At 37.5% G+C, this 20,000-nt stretch overlaps 1 long non-coding RNA gene across 1 annotated transcript; it reads right to left on the bottom strand.

The window, feature by feature from the left end:
* Positions 1-8,115: 8,115 nt before the first annotated feature.
* LOC112656085 (uncharacterized) lies at positions 8,116-20,000 on the bottom strand. Its single transcript, XR_007404885.1, has 3 exons — positions 19,919-20,000; positions 11,947-12,033; positions 8,116-8,745 (listed from the first exon to the last, which is right to left on the bottom strand). It is a non-coding gene; the product is annotated as an uncharacterized LOC112656085 (long non-coding RNA).

Genomic DNA, 20,000 nt, shown 5'->3' on the forward strand with positions numbered 1-20,000 from the left:
GTTTCAGTTCCATAATACATTCAGATAGTACAGTAGTTACACATTAAAAATTCCAGCACCTCTATCAATGACAGATTTCATACAGCAAGCCAAAAGATTCAGATTGGATTCCAGCATCCTAGCTTTTCAGTAAACAGTGCCTCAAATTAAATTACTTTGCCTTAACCTAAAGCAGAGGCTGGTGCTTAACTTTTCTTTTCTGGAGCCATACTTCACATTCGAGGATGTTCTATTTCCCCTTTAGAGATGTTGCTTATTGTAGGCAATTCCAGTTCCTGAAGCAGATTTGCTGTGTTGCCAAGCAGGGTAAATCTCTACAGAGCAGCTAAGTATGTGTTGATTGTGGGAAAGCAACACCCAGGCTGATTTTCAAAGCCTGACCTTGGGATTTCATCAGCTCAGTGAGGATTTTCAATCATTAATGAGCAAAATGCTCAGGAAAAATTCTGATTATTGTCGTAGTTCCCCACCTCTGGGAATAGCTCCTTTACAGACCCATATTAAATATATAGCTTCAGAGAAAAGCATTGGACATACGTTTATAGAAAACCTCACATGTGAAGTGGCATAGTTTAGTGTGTCTAAACTTTTGTAAGTGTGACTTTCTGGTTTGGTTGATTTTCAATTTGCTTTATTTGATCTGAAGAAAAGGCAACAATTTACTCTGCAAGAAAGCAAATATTAACAGCTGCCTTGCTGGACTTTTTAATGTGAGTACAATTTTTTTTTTTATAAAAAGGAAAATTTCAAAGTTTGACAAAATTATTAGATTGTTCATGAAGTATTTCAGTTATGTTGAATTAAATTTCACTTCCACATAGCTAATTTTTTTTCCTAAAGATGTTGCTGTTTGAATTTGAATAAACAATTCAACTTAGATATAACACTAAAACTAGCTTGTAGGCTCTGTATATTATGTTGGCCTTGGGCATTAACTTGAGAAAGGGAATTAGTGTGATTTAGATAGCTTAAGCTAAATCCAATTTTTAGATTTGTCTGTAAACATAGGATCATGACTATTTTTTGAAGACTTGCTATGTTTCTATAGTTATGATTATACCACAATGAAATGACATAAGATAACAGGACAGGGGAAAAATAAATCTCACATATGAAATTGATCTTGGTATTTATTATAGATTTGAAACTGCACAATCCTCTTATGAACTTTAAATCCTATTTCCAGTTTGATTTGACTTTGTTACTATATACCTAAAAGTGGGGCATGACACTATAGAAAGCATACAGAGCTAGTAGCTCTGTTCTTGCCCTTTACTCACTAGAACAGATGCTTTATCTCTTTGGAACACAGGATTCCCCTTTGGAGAATGGACATTATGATTTCTGAGGATATGTTAGTGCAATATTTTATGATAGTCCCTGTAAATTGTTACTATTTATGATAATACCACTTAGACATGTAATTAATATTGACATGTATTAATATTGACATGTAAAATAGTGATTTATCACAATAATAGAGGTAAAAGTTACACGGACCATTGTTGTGTAGTTTCTTAGTATCTTTGTCCTAGAGACCTTTTCTTGAATTGCTCATGGAGATATTATTCTGGGTATTTTGAAGAACATGGTTTACCAAGAACCCAAATAATAAAGGTCCCTGCATGAAACAGTGATATAAAGACACATAAAGTACGATTCTAAACCTGAGCATAGATTAGAGTTCTGTTTTCCTCAAAGCTTTCTGTAGGAAAGCCCAAAGACATGTTAATGATTCTTCCCACAAATTTGAACTTTTTTCTTTAATAGCCTCAGGCATCAAATCCCCAAAGTAGAAGAAAATTCAAAATTTGTGCGATTCTATTGTATAAAAACTAAACCTTACCAAAAGTTAGTTTGGGGTACCTCTTGCATCATTTTTCCTGGCAGCTATGTCAGTATAAGAGACCCTAAAGGAATTTAGGTGGACATATTTTATAAAATTTCTAATAACTATCAATGATATTTTTAAGGACAACTACATGGAAAAAGAAGTTTTAGCTATACTGAAAATAAAAGCCGTAAAGCAGAAAAAAGGAAGAAATCCTATCAGCTAGATGATTAGCCAACAATTGCTCTAGTAATTGGGGATGTTGTTGGGGGAATTCAGGAGTCCAGGGGCTGACTTGTGTTTGGATTATGGGAGAAAGTAGAAAAAGGTGACTCCCTACCTTTATCCATCTCTTGCCAATATTATCTAGATAAATCTCACTTAAAGTTTACAAGATGGCCTGCCATTCTTTTTTTTTTTTTAAGATTTTATTTATTTATTTATTCATGAGAAACACACAGAGAGAGAGAGAAAGGCAGAGACACAGGCAGAGGGAGAAGCAGGCTCCATGCAGGAAGCCTGACACAGGACTCAATCCTTGGACTCCAGGATTACGCCCGGGGCCAAAGGCAGGTGTCAAACCACTGCGCCACCCAGGGATCCCAGCCATTCTGATTTCATACAAGGTTTTTCTTGACCAACACAAGTACTCAACCACAAGTGGGGATAGGAAAGCAGCTAACATTTTAAAACTTTTTTTTACCTGACACTATTAGACTTTGGAAATATCCTTTATTTTTCACATTGAGCTCGTGAAGAAAATATTATTAACTCCATTTGCAGATGAAAACCAAGACTTAGAAAGACACGTAACCAGTAAGTAGCAAGATCAGGATTTTTCTGACATAAAACTGTTTTTTTCCTGTTATACTTTGCCATTTCCTGAAGCAGTTCGATTAGGCCAAATCTAGGGTTTGGCAAGAGTAGTGCAATTAACAGAAAGAGGTCCAAGAAATGTAGCAGATCCTGAAAAAGTGTGTCCAAGGATGGTTATTTGGATGAAAATACACTTTGTTTCAGCAGTGCACATTTTTCAGGGTTGTATGTTCCCTTTTTTTTTTCTCCAAAGAAAAAGATTTGGGAATGCTTACATATGCCTCCACCACCACTCCAAGATCAAAGGTGAGCTTCTTAGAAAGAAAGCAAGAGAAATAAGCCATTGTCTATACCTAGGAGTCCATGCATCATCCACCACGAGCTGGGAGAAATCTCTGTGTTTTCTTGCAGTGGAACTTAATGCTTTAGCAGGTTTAAAGAGGTTCTTCCTCCACTCTTCTTTGGGGAATGAAAGCTGAAGAAGAGCCCCTCATCGTCCTGAGACAGGAATCGTCTTTAACTTCATCATTAGGGATCCCTGGGTGGTGCAGCGGTTTAGCGCCTGCCTTTGGCCCAGGGCACGATCCTGGAGACCCGGGATCGAATCCCACGTCGGGCTCCCGGTGCATGGAGCCTGCTTCTCCCTCTGCCTATGTCTCTGCCTCTCTCTCTCTCTCTCTCTCTGTGTGACTATCATAAATAAATAAAAATTAAAAAAAAATAACTTCATCATTAGCTGCACTCAGTGCTGTCATATTAACAACCTCATGGGAACTAGTTACATCATGGACTATGTGAATGATGATCCCTGGAGTTTGGCATGGTGCAATCTGCATGGCCAAAAGTGATGATCTGGTAGTACTCAAGGGCTGAGACTGGTTCCTGTGTTTGAGGCTCATCCATGTTCAATATACCAAGATACAAATGTAAAAAATTTATGCCAGCAGACAAATAATAACTACCAGAAATATATAGCTTCCAGTCATTGTTGTTGTCACTTGTCCTTTGCCTTGCACATTCCTACTCCTCAAAAGGAGCTGCTCAATATTTGTCACTCTAAGAATATATATGTCACTATAAGGTTGATTCTATCTTCTCAACAGAGAAAACAGATGTGAGCAGTATGAACTTCCATAGCTTCCAGCTCCCCCATGTTCAGTCATCTGCAAAAGGCTTTAAACCTGAGGAAGAAACTCATCATCTCCAAACTAAACTCTGCACCTGTGCTCTTAACCCAATCCCTTTCACCCACTCTCAGAACACATTCATCAACAAATTCCATTTCTCCCCTCATTCAGGCTCTCAGCATTTCCCATATAAATATGGCATAGCCTCCAAACTGATCTCTCAACTACCAGGGTTTTCCTCTTCCTATTTATTTCCCTCCTGCACTAGAATTATCTTCCTAAAAAATGTTTTCATAAAATCAACTCATCAGCACCTTGCATTTCACACAAGATTCTTCACAATTTGTCAGCATCATTTTAGCCTTGCCTCCTACAAGATTTTGTGACAGAGAGGGTGAGAGAAAGAGGGGGATGGGGGAGAGGGAGGGAGGGAGAAGGGAACAGAGCGGGGGAGGAGAGAGGAAGCGGATGGGGGGGACAGATTAGTTAGCCATCTGCAATGAGACCGGTGCAAAGTTTGGATCATGCACAAATCATTTCACTTAATCTTCACTATCCTCTGAACTAGGTTTTATTATTTCCATTCTATGGAATAAATAGATATTTCTCTTTATATAAATGAGGAAATGGAGACTCAGGGAGGCTAAATGATGCAAGAATGACACATAGCTAGGAAGAGATTAGGGTGAATAAAGAACATATCCTGCACTGGCAAGTTCAGTGTAATTTTTGCTGTACTATATGCACTTGAGGATGTACCCAGTCAGTACTGTAAAGTAGTACCAAATGAATTAGTCATCCTAAAGGGAAATAAAGTAGATAAAGAATAAGGTTCCTCTTCAGGTTGGGATGTCCAGGAAATCTGGTGGAAAAAATGAGATTTCAACTGACTCTCAAAGGTGGGTAAAAGTTTTTAAGGGGAAAGGTAAGCTTTCCAGGGTGAGGAAATGACAGGTGTAAAGTTCTGGGAGTCTAGTTCACAATGCAAACATGTTTAGAGAATTCTTAGTGGCAAACATTGGGAAATGGACAAGAGAGTTAGATGTAGGAAAATTGATGGCATTATCACAGAAGTAATGTGGACTTGGAAAGATTTTGAGGAATGTGTAAGATGAAAATGGCATTTTTAGATTCTATATATTATTATAATGAAGTGAGGAAGAACATATTAATCTTAGTAGGTGATGACATATGTTTACTTGGCAGGAATGAAAAAAATGTATGTTTTGGAAAAAATATTTGGCTAAATAACTGGTGAGGCATTTAGGTCCAAGTGGCTACTATCAGCTGATACCAAGAATTCAGAATGGGAAGAAAAGTTCCTTTGCATAAGACAAGGAGATAAATTTTTGTTTGGTTCAAGAAAAAAAAAAAGGAAAAAAAGAGAAGCATGAAAAGAAATGAAGGGGACCTAAGGATGAGCAAAATGGATGGAGGAACTACCAGTTTAAGTATTTGAAATTAACCACATGCTTACCCCCCATAGTCTCCAAAGGTCGTGAATGATAAGAATACAAACAGGGATATATTTGAAGATTGGAATGTTAATAGGTTTCTCAATGAAAGAGTGTTTTGATTGTGGAATATAGAGATGAATAGTAGAGAGCATCTAAAAATTTCAGCCTGGTACACACACAGGGCATAGCTAAAGAATTGAAAGGAATTCTGCCCATAATGGAGAGGCTCCATTCCTAGAGCTGTTAGGTATGGAAAGCAAGAGGTTGGGGCAGAAGTCAGGGTAATAGTCAGGTAATAGTTAAAAGACTGTTTTAAGAAACAGCTGTATAATCAGGCTCTTTCCTTGGGCTTGTTGCATGAGGTCCCTCCCTCCAGAAAAATCCTTAGAAGAATTCTCAAAACAAATAATTTGCTGAGTATGGGTAGAGTTAGAGTTCACCTATCTAACTAAAATGAAGCCTGCGGTTGGCCCGTCCCATCCATTCATCCTTTTCATTCAGAAAAGTGGTTTATTGGAGCAGGAAACCCATACATACCAGCTACATAATTAATCAATGTAGTTTTTCATTTGTTATTACAGATGGAAAACCAAAACTCCCAGACATTTGAGAAAAATAAATAGCACCAAAGAGAATGACCAAGATGAACAATTTACTCCAGAAATAATTAACAGATCAGTGCTTTTCACAAGTACTTATTAATGAATTCAGAGAAATCCAAGAAAATATTACATCTCTAAAATATAATAAGCTGCAAAAAAAAAAAAAAAAGCCATCAGAAATGACAGTGTTCTTACAAATCACAAAGAAACATTGGACTTCTGTTCCTGCTTAGGATATAGAAATCAGCAAGAGTGTTGTTCTCACCCTAATGAGAGCAAGCCTGGTAGTCTTAAAAAATCCTATTTTTTTTCTAGCCCTTCAGGGAGCTGTGATTACAAGGCAACATGCAAACTGAAATCCAAACAGCAAGAAGCTCCTTGGAGCCTCTGACCCCAGGAAGGGGCAGGAAACCACTCCTACTTACCCTGCACAGATACAAGATAGAGGTTTTCACTGCTGGGCTGGAGCAGGAATGCTGACAGAGCCCCATCACGGAGGATCAGGCTCCTAGGACTTGCCTAACCTGAGGCAGGAGCAGGGAACTGAGAAAACCTCAGCACCAAGTGCCAGAAGTCTGCTTCAGGAGGGAGTAAGAATGCCAAGAGACATTCTCTCTTGTAGTACAGAAAGGGGCCCACTGGAAAGCTGCCAGTGGAGAAGGAATACTGAGAGGAACTTCTGGAAGTTCAGGTCTCACACTAAACATAAAGTAGCAGCAGAAGGAATTTAAATCTGTGGTGCCTCTAGGCTTGTCAAAAACGCAGAGTAAAATATAAAAGAAAAAAATAGAGAAAAATTAAGAGATATAGAGAATCACTGTCACAAGTTTTAATCTCCACAAAATCAAACTTCTTGAAAAAAGAACAGAGACATGATTAAAGGAGTAAAAGATGATGATTTTCCAGTGCAGAAGCAAATCAGGACTCTACAAATAGAACCTTACCAGTGCCCAGCGGGATCAGTGGGGAAAAAAAAAAAAAAAAAAAAAAAAAAAAGCCAACCTAGAGGTATCTTTGTAAAACATCAGAATACTAGGGACGAAAAAAAGAACCTTAAACATCTAGAGAGAAAATAAGGTCACTTGCAAAAGTACAAGAATCATAGATGGGTTTTAGAATTTAAATCAGCAATACTGAATGTCAGAGGACAGTGAAACAATGTGTTCAGGATGTTAAAAATTATTTTGAACTGCTAATTCCATACCAATCAAACTAACCAAGTGTATGCTGAAAGAAACAGGAGAGTCTCAAACATGGTGGACATACTGCCTGTGGCCTGCCAAATTTTCACTATAATTGGGGACTATACATACTGGCAGCTGTTGCTAACATTAAGAATCACACAGTGAGGGCAGCCCCGGTGGCCCAGCGGTTTAGCACCGCCTTCAGCCCAGGGTGTGATCCTGGAGACCAGGGATCAAGTCCCACGTCAGGCTTCCCGCATGGAGCCTGCTTCTCGCTCTGCCTGTGTCTCTGCCCCTCTCTCTCTCTCTCTCTCTCTCTCTCTCTCTCTGTGTCTGTCATGAATAAATAAATAAAATATTAAAAAAAAAAAAAAGAATCACACAGTGGACCCTCATCTGTCCTCTGGGAGGTCTTATTTTGTCAATTATTCTTCAGGGCCCTCTGTGGGGTTCTGCAGGGGGTGTCAGGTCTGTGCCTCTCACAGGACCCTCAGCTTTTGCAGCTCACTTCCTCTACAAGCAAGTTTGGACATATGATGGTTGTTTTAAACCAGGGTCTCTCAACTGATAAAGTAACATTTTTTTTTGGCTGCATAATTCTTTATTTTGGGGAGATGTCCTGTGTATTTTAGGACATTTAGCAGCAGTCCCGGCTTCTACCCACTAGTATTGACAATCCTCCAGTAGTGACAACCAAAAGTGTATTCAGACATTTCCAAATGTTTCCTGGGAGGCAACATTGTCCCTTTTCTAGAACCTCTGTCTTAGGAGGTTAATAGCCTTTCCTATGGGGTTTGCAATTTCATTGGTAATAAAATTCTTTCAAAAATATGTAAACTATTGATCTATTTGTTATCAGTCATTTTCAGACACTAGTAACCATGCAATAAACTCAAAGTTTATTCCTAGACATAATTTTCACACTTGATTTCTTGACTACCCTGGGGCCAACAAGCTGGAGTGGGAAGGCAACACCTGAATCCTAATGAGCAACAGTAGATCAAAGACTCTTTCAATCTTATATCCTGCAGTTTGTATTCTAGAAAACAGTTGGCTTTTCCATTCCTTTGTGGTGTCCAATTTCTGGATTCTATTTTCTTTCATTTCTGCTTGCAAACTAGCCAATTCTTATCTAAACTCATCTCATTCTTCTAATACTTTAGCCTGTAGCAGCCAACACAGATGTTCACTCTGACTCTTCCCAACCACTGCCTGAAAGTTTCAGGCTCAGTTGGCATATGGTCTCTTTCAAAGTGCTCATAAATAATAGTTTACCATAATTACTCCCACTGTATAACAGGTCTTTATAGGGTCCCAGCCTTCAGTTTGATTTTGTGCAATCTGACACCCAACCACGAAGTCACATATTTTAGGATTTGCATTTCTGCACCAACTCACACCAAGGTACCAGTTTCTGCATTAGTCAGTGTTGGTTATATGCTCTAATAAAAAGTTCCCAAATCCCAGTGGCTCAATACCATACACCTTTATTCCTTGCTTATATCATATTCCAATTTGAATCAGTGTGTGTGGGATATGTGTTCCACTCTGTCATTCATGGCACCCAGGATTCTTCCATCTGTTGCTTTTTTCTCTCCCAGGTCTTCCAATCTTCTCCATTTAGTTGGTGGATAAAAGAAAGAGGGTTGCATATATGAGATACTTGTGCTCCAGTTCCCCAAGTGGGCACATTACTTCTTTAAGGATGTTTTTCTAACTACAAGGAGCCTGGAAATATTAGTTGTGCACAAAGAAAAGGAGAACAGGATTACACAAATACTGGAAACACTAGCAGTTTCTGCTACTAAAGTTAAAGAAAAATAGATATTCAGAGGTTTATAAAACAAATAGATTTTAAAATACCTTAATGGATTTAAACTCGATTATTTGATTGAGAAGCTGGAAATCTCACTAATATATGTTAAAAAGTATATATTTTATCTCTATATATTTTTTCTTTCTCTTTCTCACTCTATTTTCTCAGTAAGAAAAAACATCAGAAGAATAACATAGGAACAAAATAGCATAGGAAAAAATAGCATAATAAAACTGGGAACTTCAGGAAGGGAAAAATAACTATACAAATTGATTATATTCTAAAAATAAAACAAGTTATAATCTACATGAGATGAACAACAAAAACTTGTTGACCTTGGTATTTGAAATCTATCCTTTGTGTGGGACAAGTTTAGAGACACAGGAATATACTGTCCTAAAGTTCGCCACCCACAGTGAATAATGCTTATATAATGATGGCATAGTATGCGAAATCATTTGCTTTAAAATATTTGTACTTTATAGAAAAAAAATACAGATTTATAGTTATAAAATAGAATCTAAAGATTTTTCTATTTTGACAATGTAAAAGAATATTCTATATATGAATTCAGAAAACCAAAATGAGATACATAAGTGTTCAGAATGATGAATATCCTGGCATTTGGACATAGGAGAAATTACTACAGTTATAAATAAAGGAGATGAACAGGGCCAATGGCACTTGTTCTAAACATTGTCACTCCTAATTGTTGTTATACTACTGTGAATATTATTATGTCTGGAAAAGTTTCCCAAAGATGTTTCTCTATAGTGTTTTGTTTATTGATAATTATCTGCTATTACTTGAATTTAGAAAATCCAGGACTATTGCGAAAAGTAGGCAATTTTTCCACCAATTACCGCTTTGTGTGAAAATGGGGCTAGTGACTGGGAGATAGTAATAGCATTAGATTAGAACTACCTTTGTGAAAGCCTCACTCTGTAGGGCTCCTTCTATAGTTCAGATAATGTATCCTAGTTATTAGGGGTCTGAGGCTTATCAAAAGAGACAGAATTAATCATGCTGGGTTGTTTGATATGTTTTGGAGAATGGACATGACTCCACTAAAATGAAAAAAGAAAAATAATTTTCTGAGGGCTTTTGAATGCTAAGGTTACCCTCCTGTTCCCCCTATCGTCCATCTCCAGACTAAAGCTTGGAGCAATCACCAGATTTAAAGTTGGGGGGGGGGGCGGTGGCGGCAAGGCGGGAGATGGGTGGAGGCAGTCTGCACCTGGAAACCATTTTCTTGATTTGTGCTGGCTGGAGTCCTGGAGATGTAACAGCAAGTATGCCTCTCCGGGATTTCTTTGAAATCTGGGCAGGATGATTTGTCTGAAGGGAGGAATTGGGGGATAAAGGGTGGGGAAAAATTCATTCCTGGTTGCCACATTGTTGTTCTGCAATGGAGGAACTGGCCTGACTTGGGTTTGAGTTGAAAGGAAATCAACAAGCAGCCTCAAGTATGCAGGAATCTGCTGCCCTGAACTTGCCAATTTTTCAAACATAACTGGCTATTGTATTCACTGTAGGGGGTTGCCAACATCAAGGCTCACGCTTCTTATGTTGAAGATCTTTCCAATAGCTGCACAAATTACAATGTGTTTTCATCTGCTTGCGCACATTCAAAGAATGACAAATGATTACCTCTTTGCTTACATTACCTGAAAATGCACAGTAATAAATTTGCTTGTGAAATTCCCTTTGTTGTGTCATTAGGCATTCACATATTTGAAAGTTTTTTTTTCTATTTGTACAAACTAGTAAGCTCCAAAATGTAAAATGTACTTTGTCCAAGGAGGACAAAAGTGCAACAGAATAAAAAAAGATATTCCTCATTTATATGAACATTTTTCATACGATTTTACACAATATTCAGTGCTGAGTTTGTAACTCTATGTTCTGATTCTCATGCAGTGCAAAGCTATCCAGCCAACATTTGAAGGCATCAACTCTAGTAAGATTAATAACATTTTTTGGAGTACTCACTGCATGCTAGGAACTTTACACACATTATTTTTAAATCTCACAGTTGCACTGCTTAGGACAGGTACTAATAATTGTAATTTAATGTGGAGGCAATGACAGTAGGAGAAATTAATGGACTCTGGAGGTTATACAGCTAGTAAAGGGTTGCTCCTAGACTCACACTGTGGACACAAAAACTCAGACCTCATGTCCTTTAGATCAGGCCTGTGTATTAATGCATCATTTTACAAATCCCCTCTTCCCTTTAGTAGAGCAATTTTTTGGACCTAAATGTCATGTTGTTCTCCTATAAAAGAGCCTACATGTCCTGAAGCTTGGATCCAGAAGACCAGGGTTTGAATTTTGACTCTACCACTTATGACTTTGTAACTTTGGGCAAGACCCTTACCATGCAGGACATTGAATTTCTCCATCTGCAAATGTACACAATAAACATACCTATACTATCAGGTCACTGTTCATAGTAAAATACAATAAGAAAAATTTGATTACTCTACTAATTTAACTAGTACTTCTATAAACTTAGAGGAAAATTTAATCCAAAGAAACTAATAGTCAATATAACCCTTTATTTTTTCTTTATCGTCCCCTCCCGAACAGTCCAGCATGTATAAGATATTCAATACGACATGCTTTACCTTATTTCTTTTCTCTCAAATCTTCATAATATCTGTTCATTAGAAGAACCCAAATTAATTCCTTTGTTCATATGATCACTAGCAGATCTATTCATTCATTCATTCATTTTTAAACATAATATTTATCGAGCAGCCACTATGTGCTAAACCTGGGCTTAGCCACTGGGAATATAGATATAAAAGACCCCATTTCTGTCCTCAAGAAGTTTATTTTCTTGAGAATAGAAGAAAGTAACTGTTAGAATAGAAGAAAGTAACTGTTTATATTCCAGGGTCATATTTGCTATGGTGGGGTCTAAACAGTGCACTGTGTCAATCCCACACATAGACTGGCTGGGTCTTAAAAGCGGATACCTAAAATGAGATGTGACGGATGAGTGGGAGTAAATCAGGCAAAGAAGGTGAAGGAGAGGCAGAGGGCATCACAGAGGGAGAGAGCAGTGTGCACAAAGGCGCAGCACCATTAAAATGCAGGACACTCACCATTAACTGCAAGTAGTTCAGCCTGATGCAAGCTCGGGACACAAAGACAAGTGAAAGTCTAAAGAGGTAAGCTCAAGCTCCAAGAACCTAAAATATCAAGTCCACAGTTAATACATTGTACTCAAGAGAGAATACTCTGAAAAGGATAGGTAAGCAAGGATAAATTTGAAGGGTACATAAATAACTAGGATTTTCTGAGTATTCTAATCAAGGAGCTATTCTAATTTGGTTGAATTGTAGCATGGCCACTGTCCATGTCTTCAGCTGGAGAACAGTTAAATATCAGCAACTTTCTAAAACAAGACATGCAGAAGAAAATAGAGATAGGCAATTAACAAAAGAAAATAGACATAGTGGGTTTCATAAATGCTGCTTTAAGTGTGAGAATAATTTTTTTCTTAATGAATGGACAATATTGCTGATTAGGCTAGATAATAGCAATGAACTTTGCTAAAAGTTTATGTAATTTTTATGAGATAAGCTCTTCTAGGTTGAATGATGTTATCATGGCCTACCCACTTCATGAAATAAGTACTACAGAAGAGGGGCCAGGGAATGTAGTGACAAGAAACTGCTTTTTTCAAAACATTCATAGTCTCTTGTACCTGCATAGTTGAAATATGTCATTTCTCACAGCTTGAATACACATAACTTCTGGCTCAAAATGAGTGAGGCCTTAATTTACCCAAAGTAAATGATAATTGGGAGATCTGCCCTGTAAACATACTGTAATTAAAAGGAGTCATTCTTCTGAAAATGTCCCTGCGGAATAAGGTTCCTAGCCTAAGCCCAAACTTGCTCACTTATAATTCAGTTGTGTCTTTTGGTCTGTTAGGTGATCTTCCAGAAGGAGACTATTTGTGTGGGGCAATGGCTAGCTTTTGAGAAAGAATGAATACAAAAGAGGCAGGTAAGTCCTATTGAGTATCACACTTAACAGTCTGCAGAGGCTACGAAAAAGAAGGATACTTCTGACTCAGATGGTCTTTTGGTCCAGACCCCACAGATTTCTGACAGAAATGGGGTTGGGATGAGGATGGGTCACTGAAAGTAAAAATTGAAAGAACTGTTTGCATAAACACCGTCTTGATGCCTTGGGAACACAAGGTGGCTCTGATTTGTCATTTAAGAGCCAAGTAAGCTGATATTTGGAGTTTTTACTATGTGCCATGTATGTGTCCCACATATATTTTAAGTCACTGAATCCTTTCAACAACCTTACGAGATAAGTATTTTTTATTTATAACATTTTAAGTAAATTGCAGCATAGGTTAAGAAACTTGCCCCAGGTCACACAGCAAGTAAGAAGAAAAGCTGGGACTTGTACCCAGTCACTTAACCTCCAAAGCCTATGTTGTCGTTCATTGTGCAACTTAAGGGAGATGGGAAGTTGTTGTTGTTTGTGATTCAAGCTGCAAGGGTCCCAGGTCATGATCATCCTTTGCATTTGTGCACCTCATATGGCTTTTGCACAATGAGAAACTTTGTGCTGTAGGATATGAGATGCATGACTTCAACAGCCATCAACTTGGGCCAGTGGAGGCAACACTGGTAAGGGAATTTGGAGGAGCCAAAGGATTTATCACAAACAATTACAATGGGCGGCACTGGAGAAGGAAAGAAGGAAGACCAAGTAAATCATGTAGCAGTTGAGAGTGGTATTCATGAATCCACATGAGAACCCCTTACCCTTTACCCCTGAGATGTGGAGATAGCAAAGGGAGTGTGTCTTCCCACAGAGAAGGGACAAGACTCAGGAGATAATGTTCATGAAAAAATGGTATGATTCAACTTTGGGTGTGGCCTGAGAAACACAGAATATGTTTCTAATTATTAACTGTAATTAATAGTAGTGTCCAAAAATTCCCAAGTGATCTCATGTAGCTCACTTCAACTACAAAACAATAAAAAGAAGTGCCGTAAAGTTGTGAGATATATGATCCAACATAGTCTTCCAGTAGAATTAGCAAAGGCTTGGATTTTAAGAAATTTAATTCAATCATTGTCCAACTTGGTCAGAAGCTCTCACAAATCTCAACCCCCTGATATCCCAGCTTAATAAATGGGGATTTTTGATATGTGAGAATATAGAAGTTATTCTCTAGCTTCTAAAGATTAATGTCAAGGGCCTCAGGAATAACAGATAAATAACATCCCAACTAATGACTCAGACCTATATATGAAATTTGATTTTTAACCATGGATATCAAATATCTTTCTTTCAGCATTACTTTGTAATGTTAGTGTGACTAAGAAGGCCATATGCCAAACTAACATACCCATCATAAGTGGGGATTTAGATGTTATATACAAATGAGACAGAAAATTCCATTTCAACTAAATGGAATGTAATAGTGCATGATGCTGTAGAACTGGCCTAACAAACCAAATCAAGCTTGGAAAATCATCCCAGAAATAACAGAATTTTAAAATAAAGTTCTAAATTTTTCAAAATAAAAATAATTCAAAAAAAATTCATCCTAGGTGGTGTTTTTCATAAGACACAATATTGTAGACAACAAAAAGATGACACATGGTATCTGTGAAATCATAAATGTACAGAGCCATTTTCCTAGAAGAAAAATAGTAACTGGAACAAGCTTAAAGGATTCTCTTTTTTCAGCACTCTCAGCTAGCTCCCCTATAAAATCCTACTTAACCTGTTTCTGGGTGTCAGAGACTTTATATCTCTTATGCATTGGATTAAGGAAACATTCTAACACCACTCTCTTACTCGCATTTTTCTACAGACGTAAGAACTTCCTGGTTTGGTAACTAACTTTTTCTTTGTAAAGATTACACTATTGTAATTGTAACCAAACCTCTTTTTTAATTCCCCATCCTGAAACTTATTTCTATCCTGCATTGTAACTTGCTATGCAGAGATGTAAAATATAACTCCATGAGTCAACAGTAGCATCATAAATATTCTATTATGGGACACTAATGAAAGGCATCACCAAGGTACCCATTGCTCTAGCTTAGCAGAGGGTGCATAAAAGAGTAATAAGTCAGTGACTGTTACCAGCTGATTCGTAGTACTTAACACTTAAAATATGGTCTGTATCAGACATATAGTTGCAGATCTCCTAATCTACCAGCAAACTGATACACATATAAAATAACCAGTATGTTGACATCAGACTATGCCCACTTGCCTTTATGTTCCCTGACCTCTCTATGTGCAGACAATGGCTGAAACTAGAAATCTACTACATCTCTTGGCTGAGTGATGTCCCCCCCACATGGTCCCTGGAAGGCATAAGTGACGGGTTCCTGGTGGAGATGGCTGCAAAGTATTCAGAATAATGGTGGCTATGGCCATTCCCCTCCAAAACATCCATCTATTATTCTAACAACAAATTCTTTGCTTAGGAAATCAGTTCAATGATCACTTAGACAACACTGAGTTCTGTCAATCAATAGATACATAGTTAGAGCTTTGTCAATTTCCTCTGGATCCCTTATTGAATATTTATTTATTCCATATTCAGACCCCATCTCATACAAATTACAGCCAAAACAGTCTTTCAGGCCCTGGCATTTCACAGAAAGAGAGTCTCTTTGGGAACCTAAAGAATAAAACTCAGTGGGGATTTTAGCCTCTGGCTGCTTTATAAAATAAATACTTCAACAAAACCATTTACATAATGAAACTGTATCATCCATAAGAGATTTAGGAAATTATATCAAATGAAGCTAAATTATAATTTAAGGATATGTTTTAGGGGGTAGCTAAGTGAATATTCTTAACCCACATAGTGTTATATTTTGATTTTTATTTTTGGAAAAGGATCTCTTCACTCAATTTTAGAATGGAGAACACTCATTAGAAAACAACAGCTGTTTGCTCTTGCATGTATACCCATTTTCATAATTTATCTGAAGCCGCTTTTAAAATTCGCGGTGCTTTTTTCCTTCTTTAACCTTGTCATTCACATATTTGGTTAATAAGTCAGTAGATGATTGGAGCCTCAGGGACACCCATTATTACAAAACAAAGGAGACATCCGAGAATTAGTCTGAACTTCTCCGCTTAAAACGGAGCTGTTCTTACTTACTTGAAGCATGGATTTATGTTGTCACACACTTAACTATGCCCTGACAGAAAAAGGCAGCTCTGCACTTGTAAAGCCAACTATGCATTTGCTGGCACTTGTGCTAGATTCCAGAACCTTTGGATATTATTCAGTTTGCTCCTTTTTGGAGACTGCCAAAGGAATGTTTTGACATAATTCAAGAAAGGCAGTCAGAAATTTGCATTTGGAGTTTTCCGCAAATCATAATGTAATGTCCTTTGGGCTCCCTGGATCCTATTCTTAGTTTCTTAACATGGTCCCTTGATAAACAGGAAATTTCTTGTGAGGTTGGAAAACTCAGATTAAAATCAAAGAATAATGGAGTTTTAAATCTTAATGAAAAACATAATGAATACTCTGATGTCCAATAAACATTTTAATTAATTGCTTTTATTCTTATTTTCTAAGAAGCTCTTGCATTTCCAGATTCCTAAGTGGTTTTGGGCCATGCTCCCCCAACATCATAGCTGTCACCATTGAACATTTATTGAGTACAAGGCACCATAATTACTTGAGTTCTGAAACTAATCAAGGACCATTTTATGGAAATGAATAACCATACCTAATTAGCAAGTAATCTCCTCTCCCTGCTCCCAAACTGAACCACCTGCTTTGGACTGCTAAAAGGTCTCAGAGTCTTTAATCCTTGTTTTCTGGGTAAAGGGATGACTGGGGTAGTTGATTGTTAAAAAACAGCTGATGTTGTACTATCAACTGCATTTGATAACTATAGCCAGCAATTTCAGTGGGCCATGCCTGGGAAGAATTGGGGACTAGTGTCAAATACGATGAAAAGAGGAAGCAAATACAACTTTCCCCAATCTTTTCAATAGCTTTAGGATTTCAATTCACTTGGAGGTACTTCTTTGATTATTCTGATATCCCAATAAACTGTAGGTTAGCTCTAAGTCTGGACTTATTATCACGATTGTACAGTAAGGATAGGCTAGGTTATGCTGTCCTTAAAAGTAAACCGAAAGCTCTGTGACTTGGCACAACAAAGGCTTATTTCTTGCCCAGGGCAACTCTAATGCAGGTCAGATGACTTCCCAAGGAAGCTGTACTCCATGCAGTGTCTTAGTGATCCAAGGCTGTTTTGTTTTGCAAACTCACCATACCAACATACAATTTCTAGATCACTTCAATAGGGGAAGAAATGTGAAGAGGATCCCATCATTCTTAAATGCTTTGGCCCAGACTTGACAATAGTCTTACAATCCATTGGTAAAAAATACTCAGATGCTCTAACTGCAAAGGGTCTGTGAAATGTGGGGGAGCACATAGATATTTGATAAACAATAAACATCTCTGTCACAATGATCTAAAGCATAGGCTACAGGTATGTAATAATGCTAAGAGGTAGATAGGACTATTCATCTAATGTTAGAGAGATAATAAAAACTGAAGCACAGAAAGTAAGTAATCTTTCCAAAGTCACAAAGTGGTTGAGTCAGGGATTGAATCCAGGTAATTTGGCTCTAATAACCCATAATTCGAGCTATGACAGTGTGTTATTCTCACAGGGTCATTATTCTCTGTGGCTTTGGCAAACCATTAGATTTCTCTTAGTTGTCTCATTTGCAAATTAGGGATAAGGTTATCTATCCATTGGACTTTATTGATCACAAATAAAGACATGTATTGCGCATATGGAATTTTTACCATTTTTGAAGTACATTCGATGCCAAGAATGTTATATTTTTTATCTATTATAATCCCTATAATAGCCCAGTAATGATGAGGATGATAATGACGATGATGACTAGGATGATATCTGACATTTACTGGAAACTTAATACCATGCTCTGTACTAAGCATTTAGCATAAACTATTCTTTTGAATCTTCATTAAAATACCATGCTCAATTTTATACTCCCTTTACAAGCAAAGAAAAGGATGTTCAGAAGATAATAAATAATTTTACCAAGGCCAATTAAGTGATAGAGCTGGAACTCAAAAACCTGCCCTCATTTCTACTACACTGCTCTATGCTCCACTAAATAAGTTATTTAAGATATATTTTAAAAATAAAAGCATTATGTCACCTCAAGTTATTACTTATTAAATTTTTTTATATATGACAAAAGTTCTGTTTTTACTTTACACTCTAGCATTCTTCCATCATATGTATTGCCTCAAATTCTGGTCTTTTTTGATAAGTAAATGACAGGAATAGAAATTTCTTAGATTGTGACTGGTTATTTGGCTTAGTCTATAGTTCCCATAGCATGCCACACAGTTGCAGGAGTTTAATAATGTTATCAGAGTTAAATTTAACTTTTGAATAGAAACATGAAGTTTTGGTAATCATATTATATCATTACACACAGTTCCAGGTGTAAGCCTTAGCTTCTCTCTTTCTGCATTTTTAAGACAGGACAGTTGTTTTGCTCATCATTATCTCATTCCTTTAAAAAATCCAATTAGTATGCATATCTCTGGTACTATTTATTGGGAACCTGGATCCTTGGCCTAATAGTGCTTTCTATTAACACACACTCTTTATATTCTTAAAGGATATCTTTTGTATTGCCTATTTTCTATTTCCCTTTATCTAGAAAAATAATAGTTTTTATTGTTAGTACATGACAATCCCAGTTGTCACAAAGTTATGGCTGGTTTTATTTTTTTTTATTTTTTTTTAATTTATTTATGATAGTCACAGAGAGAGAGAGAGAGAGAGGCAGAGACACAGGCAGAGGGAGAAGCAGGCTCCATGCACTGGGAGCCTGACGTGGGATTCGATCCCGGGTCTCCAGGATCGCGCCCTGGGCCAAAGGCAGGCGCCAAACTGCTGCGCCACCCAGGGATCCCTATGGCTGGTTTTATAATTCAGATTAGCAGAAGCAGAAAGAGTAACAGAAGTATATTTTAAGAACTATGTCTATGGGACACCTGAGTGGCTCAACAGTTGGGCATCTGCCTTCAGCTCAGGGCATGATCCCAGAGACCCAGGATCAAGTCCCACGTAGGGCTCCCTGCATGGGGCCTGCTTCTCCCTCTGCCTGTGTCTCTGTGTGTGTGTGTGTCTCTCATGAATAAATAAATAAAATCTTAAAAAAAAAAAAAGAACGATGTCTGTGGTTAACAATGATGTTTATGAAAATTGGCTTTTTGGTTTGTTTTATTATGACATTAAGCAGACTATGAGCCAGAATTCTTTCTTTATTGTGAGTCCTCTGACCTTAACTTCTGAGATGAAACTGATTTTTTATTAAAATAAATTACATAACCTGGACTCATTAGACCCGTTCAAAGTCAGGACTGAGTCTCATCCTTGTTTCAATTCATGCCACATCACAGGAACATGTGAGCCTGAAAGATGTCTAATAAATATGTGTTCAAGCCTCCAAGTTCCTGGAATAAAAGAGTTCTGGGCAAATCCATACAATAATGAAAACATTCTGTCTCTCCCTCCCTTGCTCCTACCCTCCCTTCATCCTCTTCCTCCCCCATTGCTCCCTTCATCTACCCTTCTCCCCCCTCCATTCCCTTTCTCTTCTCCACCCTCTCCCTCCCTCCCTCCCTTCTTCCCTCCCTCCCTCTCTTCCCAGCTTTGGAATTCCCTCACTTTAGTTTTTTCTACCACTATCATGCCACACACCCTTGTCCAAGTATAAACTCAAACTTTTTAACTATTTGGCTCAACTTCCTTGAATTTCACAGCTCTGTTTCAAGTTTTTTCCACTCTGCTCTGGATCTACACAATGAAATAATAATGATAATAATTTAAAAAATATTCTTTTTTTTCCCATTGACAGGAATCCTGTATCTGCTTCCACTTTCCTAGAGTAAGTAGCTTTCTCTTCCCTTTCCTATAGCCTCAGATTTGCCTCGTCTTTGGGAATGGCAATTACTGCTTTATGAATGAACGCACATCTTAATCTTCTTACCTAAATGTGGCAGGTCTTCTTCGGATCTTTTCTCCATTGTTCTCACAAAAATTATAAACTGTATAGAAAATTGAAACTCTTG

This window comes from Canis lupus, chromosome 22 (genome assembly GCF_003254725.2).
Source record: "Canis lupus dingo isolate Sandy chromosome 22, ASM325472v2, whole genome shotgun sequence".
Classification (NCBI taxonomy): domain Eukaryota; kingdom Metazoa; phylum Chordata; class Mammalia; order Carnivora; family Canidae; genus Canis; species Canis lupus.